Consider the following 6,328-nt stretch of genomic DNA (forward strand, 5'->3'; position numbering starts at 1 on the left):
GTGAGCTGGTAAACAAGTAGTGAACATTACATTAAAGTTTGAGGCCCCATTATAAAAGGCCTATTATGAAAGACCATTATAAAAGAAGCTATCTTACCTAATTATCCCCATATGATTTATGTAAAATATCAAACTGATTAATACTGATTGGAATAGAGTAGGGGTCCAAATGAATAATTTCTCACAGCTTCCTTACTTATGTAACAGTGAGTACTCAGGCCTTCACTGCCTCTAGGCTAGGGACGTTATATTAACTGCCCCCAGGGTTCTCCAGTTTTCTTATGGAGCTTTGGGGGTATCTAGTCTTTCTGCCATTAGCTCAAGCTTTCACCAATTGTGTTTCCTCAATTTTAGGGGTCCCATACATCCCAGTTCCATTTAGCCACTTAACAGTCAGATTAGTTTTTACAAAGAAATAATTACTTCCAAGGTAAAGCAAGAACACACACACACACACACACACACACACACACACACGCACCTACTAGAGATTAATCCCCCCTTAAGCCATTTCAATCTCTGGGGCAGGTGAGGAGCATTAGGTTCACAGTTTAATTCACTTCCTATATAGAGTGTTCCATCTGGGTAGATGGGCTAAGCCAGGTAACTGACAGGCCTCAAACCGATTGGTGAGTTAGGGGGGTTGTCTGCCCCAAGCATATGAAGGCATGGGCAGCCAAATGGACAGATGAAAACAGTTTGTTCCAGTGGCCATGAAAACTGCTGAAGCAGGGTGCTTAGAGCTTGATCACACGTCAAAGACACTAAGGTCATCCACTGCATCCCAGGCAATCGCCAGTCATCCTCACTTTTGTCTTGCCACTGGACATCGATGAGTCTGGAAGAGAGAGTGAGACTGAAGACTTTGTGCAACTCTGCCTCACTTAAATCTGATTCACAGGCAAGTATGTTCCTACCAAGTTCCAAGTCCAAAGCCCTCTTGGGCTTGAGTCTGAGTGTCCTGGCTTCTCAAGGTCACCTTGCTGGGCTAGAAACAATATCTACCCTAGAATCCTGCCTCCAAAATCACCATGGCTTGATCTCCTGGGTCAGGGGTGTATTGCTAATGTATTTTTGCTTAATGGGAAGATCTTTCCCATCCGTTAATAGGACCATGTGACCTGCTTGAGTCACATGGATGCCTAAATTACATGAAGCCTGTTGTGGGAGGAGCTTGCTGAATAGGTGGAGCAGAACAGAGGAAGGTGATCAGATCTGAGGGAGAGAGAGAGAGGAAGCAGGCAAGCAGGCAGCTGGTTGTGAATGTTTATGGGAAGGCCCAAGAAGGGGAAAGGCTTTGGAATGGTGGTGCTCCTTGCAGTGATAATGTGTATAAATTTTCTTGTTGCTGTGATGGATTTGGCTTTCTGGTGTTTGAATAAATGTTTTGGTTCTGTCTTCCATATAGAGAGTCTGTTATACTTTGTGATTCAGAACTATGCCAGAATATTCATAGCCGCCAAGAATATCGAGTGGCCATACAAGGGGACACCAGCACCTGCACCTGGAACTGAAAAGAACAAATGAAACGGACCCAAACAAAGCCTGTTTCTTGGGGCCACAGGGCCTAAAAGGGAGACGGGGAAGTTAACCCTCCCTCTTCCCCTAACTCAGCTTAGTTCATGGTACCTGGGCTGTAGGTCAATGGGACCTTTATTACCAGACACTGCTAGGAAAGAGGGAGACGAGACAGAGAGAGAGACAGAGAGACAGAGAAAGAGTTAAACCAATGAAAAAAGGATACTCCCACCTGCATGGAATAGGAGAATATCTTCTCCCCGAAGAAGATCCTTGCCATCTCCCACATGGATGGCTCTGTCTTCAAAGCATGTGCAAAGTCCCATTATATTCACAAAATAAAAAGTTTAAAGAAGATCTCTAAGATCCCTTCAAAATTGTTATTTTTTTCAGGATTGAAAATTGATTTTTAATGATAAATTACAACTCAGACAGAGGGTGGGTAATGCAACAAGAGCTAGATTGTTTGTGGTTGCATTGTGCTTATGGTCTGCTCAGGGGCTGGGGCTCCAGGCCCAATGCCAGGTCTTGGCAAGAGGCTCTCAGCCTTGGGTACTGGTGATCTGAGAGGGCAGCAGGGCTTTTTTGTTGCAGGGGAGCAGTAGGGTGACTCCTTTTAACACAGTGTTGCTGTTGCTCCTCCGTGGCTGCCTTGCTGGCCAGGTCCTTGGCCTCCTCCATAGCTGCCAGAGCAGTTTCCTTCACCTTCTCACTTGCTTCCTTAAAAACTCATCTTGTGACCAAGCCTTAAACCCAATTCACTCCAGACTTCATAGATTGGACAATAGATCCCTGCTCTCCTAGCCCAGGGTGAATATAAATACCAAATAGTAACTTTCTCTTTTGGCAAGGAACCCTGAGGGTCTTCCCCTCCCAGTTTGATTTTCTTTTTTGAGTTTTGATTAAAGGGGCCATCCCTTGATTACCTTCTTAAAGAGGCCTATTCACTGAATGGGTGGTACCTCACTCAAAGTGAGAACCTAAAAAGACCTTAGCCTGAAAGGGCCAGGGTCTCCCATTGCTTCCTGGACCATCTCCAGTCCTCCTGGTATCAGGCCACTGGACCCAGATGGCTCTGGCTGAGAAAGTGAGGCTGATGACTTTGCACAGCCCTCCATCACTCAAATCAAAGTCAACTGCAAGTCATGTCTTCATTTCCCTGATGTCAATGGTCCTCTTCGAGAATGAACATGCAACAACCTGCTTCCTTAGCTGTTTCAACAAGCGTCTTAGAAGGAGCTTCACATTGCAGCTTGGCCAAGAGGTACTCAAAGCCACTGATGGTCTTGGTCACATTACTTTTGTATCTAGCTAGGCTAACCTCCTGTACAGCTTCTTTTTTTTTTAATTTAAATTTATTTATTTGACATATTTAGTTTTCAGCATTGATTATCACAATAGTTTGAATTACAAATTTTCTCCCCATTTCTACCCTCCCCCCCCAACTCCAAGATGGCATATATTCTGGTTGCCATGTTCCCCAGTCAGCCCTCCCCTCTATCACCCCCCTCCCCTCTCATCTCCTTTTCCCTTCCTTTCTTGTAGGGCAAGATAAATTTCTATGCCCCATTGCCTGTGTATCTTATTTTTTAATTGCATGCAATTTTTTTTGTTTGTTTTTGAACATCTGATTTTAAAACTTTGAGTTCCAAATTCTCTCCCCTCTTCCCTTCCCACCCACCCTCCCTAAGAAGTCGAGCAATTCAACCTAGGCCACATGTGTATCATTATGTATAACCCTTCCATAATACTCATGTTGTGAAAGACTAACTACATTTTGCTCCTTCCCAACCCATCCCGCTTTATTGAATTTTCTCCCTTGACCCTGTCCCCTTTCCAAAGTGTTTGTTTTTGATTACCTTCACCCCCATCTGCCCTCCCCTCCATCATCCCCCCCCTTTTATTTTTTTTTTCTTCCTCCCTCTTCTTTCCTGTGGGGTAAGATACACAACTGAGTATGTATGGTATTCCCTCCTCAGGCCAAATCTGGTGAGCGCAAGGTTCACTCATTCCCCCCTCACCTGCCCTCTCCCCTCCTCCCACAGAACTGCTTCCTCTTGCCACCTTTATGTGAGATAATCCACCCCATTCTATCTCTCCCTATCTCCCTCTCTCAGTATGATGCTCTCTCATCCCTTAATTTCATTTTATTTCTTTTAGATATCTTCCCTTCATCTTCAACTCACCCTGTGTCACACACATATATATATATACACATAGATATATACATACATACACATTCACTTATATATATATACATAAACATATATATATATATATGCATATTCCCTTCAGCTACCCTAATACTGAGGTCTCATGAATCATCCATGTCCTCTTTCCATGTAGGAATGTAAACAAAATAGTTCAACTTTAGTAAGTCCCTTGCAATTTCTGTTTCTTGATTACCTTTTCATGCTTCTCTTGATTCTTATGTTTGAAAGTCAAATTTTCTATTCAGTTCTGGTCTTTTCACTGAGAAAGCTTGAAAGTCCTCTATTTTATTGAAAATCCATATTTTGCCTTGGAGCACAATACTCAGTTTTGCTGGGTAGGTGATTCGAGGTTTTAATCCTAGCTCCATTGACCTCCGGAATATCGCATTCCAAGCCCTTCGATCTCTTAATGTAGAAGCTGCCAGATCCTGGGTTATTCTGATTGGGTTTCCACAATACTCAAATTGTTTCTTTCTGGCTGCTTGCAGTATTTTCTCCTTGATCTGGGAGCTCTGGAATTTGGCGACAATATTCCTAGGAGATTTCTTTTTTGGATCTATTTGAGGAGGCGATCGATGGATTCTTTCAATTTCTATTTTGCCCCGTGACTCTAGAATATCAGGGCAGTTCTCCTTGATAATTTCTTGAAAGATGATATCTAGGCTCTTTTTTTGATCATGGCTTTCAGGTAGTCCAATTATTTTTAAATTATCTCTCCTGGATCTATTTTCCAGGTCAGTGGTTTTTCCAAGGAGATATTCACATTGTCTTCCATTTTTTCATTCCTTTGGTTCTGTTTTATAATATCCTGATTTCTCATAAAGTCACTAGCTTCCATTTGCTCCAATCTAATTTTTAAAGTAGTATTTTCTTCAGTGGTCTTTTGGACCTCCTTTTCCATTTGGCTAATTCTGCCTTTCAAGGCATTCTTCTCCTCATTGGCTTTTTGGAGCTCTTTTGCCATTTGAGTTAATCTGTTTTTTAAGGTGTTGTTTTCTTCAGTGTATTTTTTGGTATTTTTTTGGGTCTCCTTTAGCAAGTCATTGACTTGTTTTTCATGGTTTTCTCGCATCCTTCTCATTTCTCTTCCCAATTTTTCCTCTACTTCTCTAACTTGCTTTTCCAAATCCTTTTTGAGCTCTTCCATGGCCTGGGACCAGTTCCTGTTTTTCTTGGAGGTTTCTGTTGTAGGCTCTTTGACTTTATTAATTTCTTCTGTCTGTATGTTTTGGTCTTCTTTGTCAGCAAAGAAAGAATGCAGAGTCTGAGACTGAATCTCGGTGCGTTTTCGCTGCCTGGCCATAATCCCAGCCAACTAACTTGACCTTTGAGTTTTTCAGTGGGGTATGACTGCTTGTAGACTAGAGAGTTCTATGTTCCACGTTTGGGGGGGAGGTGCCAGCTCTGCCGCACCAGCACTGCTCCTTCCCCAAGGACCCCCAATCCGAACTGGGCTCAGATCTTCGGCAGGCTGTGCACCCCTGTTCTGTTCCGCCACTTAATTCCTCCCACCAGGTGGGCCTGGAGCCGGAAGCAGCAGCAGCCTAGCTGCCCCACCTCCACTGCCCCCGGGGCTGGAAGCCGAACCGCGAACTCCTTCCACTCCCGCAGCTTTTCCCACTAACCTTCTCAGCAGTCTTTGGTGTTTGTGGGTTGAGAAGTCTCGTAACTGCCGCAGCTCACTGAATCAGGGCGCTAGGGCCCCCTCTGCCCGGCTTCTGGTCTGGATGGTCCAAGTCGCTCAGGCTGGGCTCTACTCCACTCTGTTCCCAGCTCCCAGCTCCGTGCGGGATAGACCTCACCCAGAGACCATCCAGGCTGTCCTGGGCTGGAGCCCTGCTTCCCTCTGCTGTTCTGTGGGTTCTGCCGTTCTAGAATTGGTTCAGAGCCATTTTTTATAGGTTTTTGGAGGGGCTCGGCAGGGAGCTCAGGCTGGTCCCTGCTTTCCAGCCGCCATCTTGGCTCCGCCCCTCCTGTACAGCTTCTAAACAAACTGGAGGAGACCCAGGCCTCCTGCGGGATTTCAGTCCAGTCACTGTTTAAAGGCTTCACACAGTAAACACATCTTTCCTCCACCACCATCAGCTGGGCATGATTGATGTTCCAGGTGAAAGTGGTCATGGTCTGATGCGGGGTATGCACAGTAGAGTCCTGGGGGATGTACACCGAGTGTGCTACATTAGCAAAAATAAAGGGCTCCTGCCAGCAGGGCATCCTGTTGGTCTATGTTAGAAGCCACCTGGACAGCACCTTCTGGTGCACAATGTCCTCTGTCAGCACATGCTTGCTGTAGGGGTTGGGGTAACACTGCCAGAAGGAAGCAAACACTTGGTCCCATGAGCTCCGGAGCATGCTCTGCCCCAGGAAATACTTCTCCATTGTCTGGCCGGGGGTGGGTCGGGTCAGGGCAGCTTCTGGAGGCACACAGCATCCAGGGTAGCAGAGAGAAGGATAGCCAGGCTCCCGCTGTCCATCACTGTCCCAAAGCTGCGGTTACCACCACTGCCATGATGGGAGTGTTTGGCTGCTTGGCATTTCTGGCCCCACCTGGACCCTCCCAAAATTCTGTTATTTTAATGACTCCATATCAAAATATT

General features: G+C 45.3%; 1 pseudogene; it reads right to left on the reverse strand.

Moving 5' to 3' along the window:
* Nucleotides 1–2,001: 2,001 nt before the first annotated feature.
* LOC118837261 lies at nucleotides 2,002–6,110 on the reverse strand (annotated as a pseudogene).
* Between the last annotated feature and the right edge of the window lie 218 nt (nucleotides 6,111–6,328).

Source organism: Trichosurus vulpecula, chromosome 1 (assembly GCF_011100635.1).
Source record: "Trichosurus vulpecula isolate mTriVul1 chromosome 1, mTriVul1.pri, whole genome shotgun sequence".
In the NCBI taxonomy this organism is placed as follows: Eukaryota; Metazoa; Chordata; class Mammalia; order Diprotodontia; family Phalangeridae; genus Trichosurus; species Trichosurus vulpecula.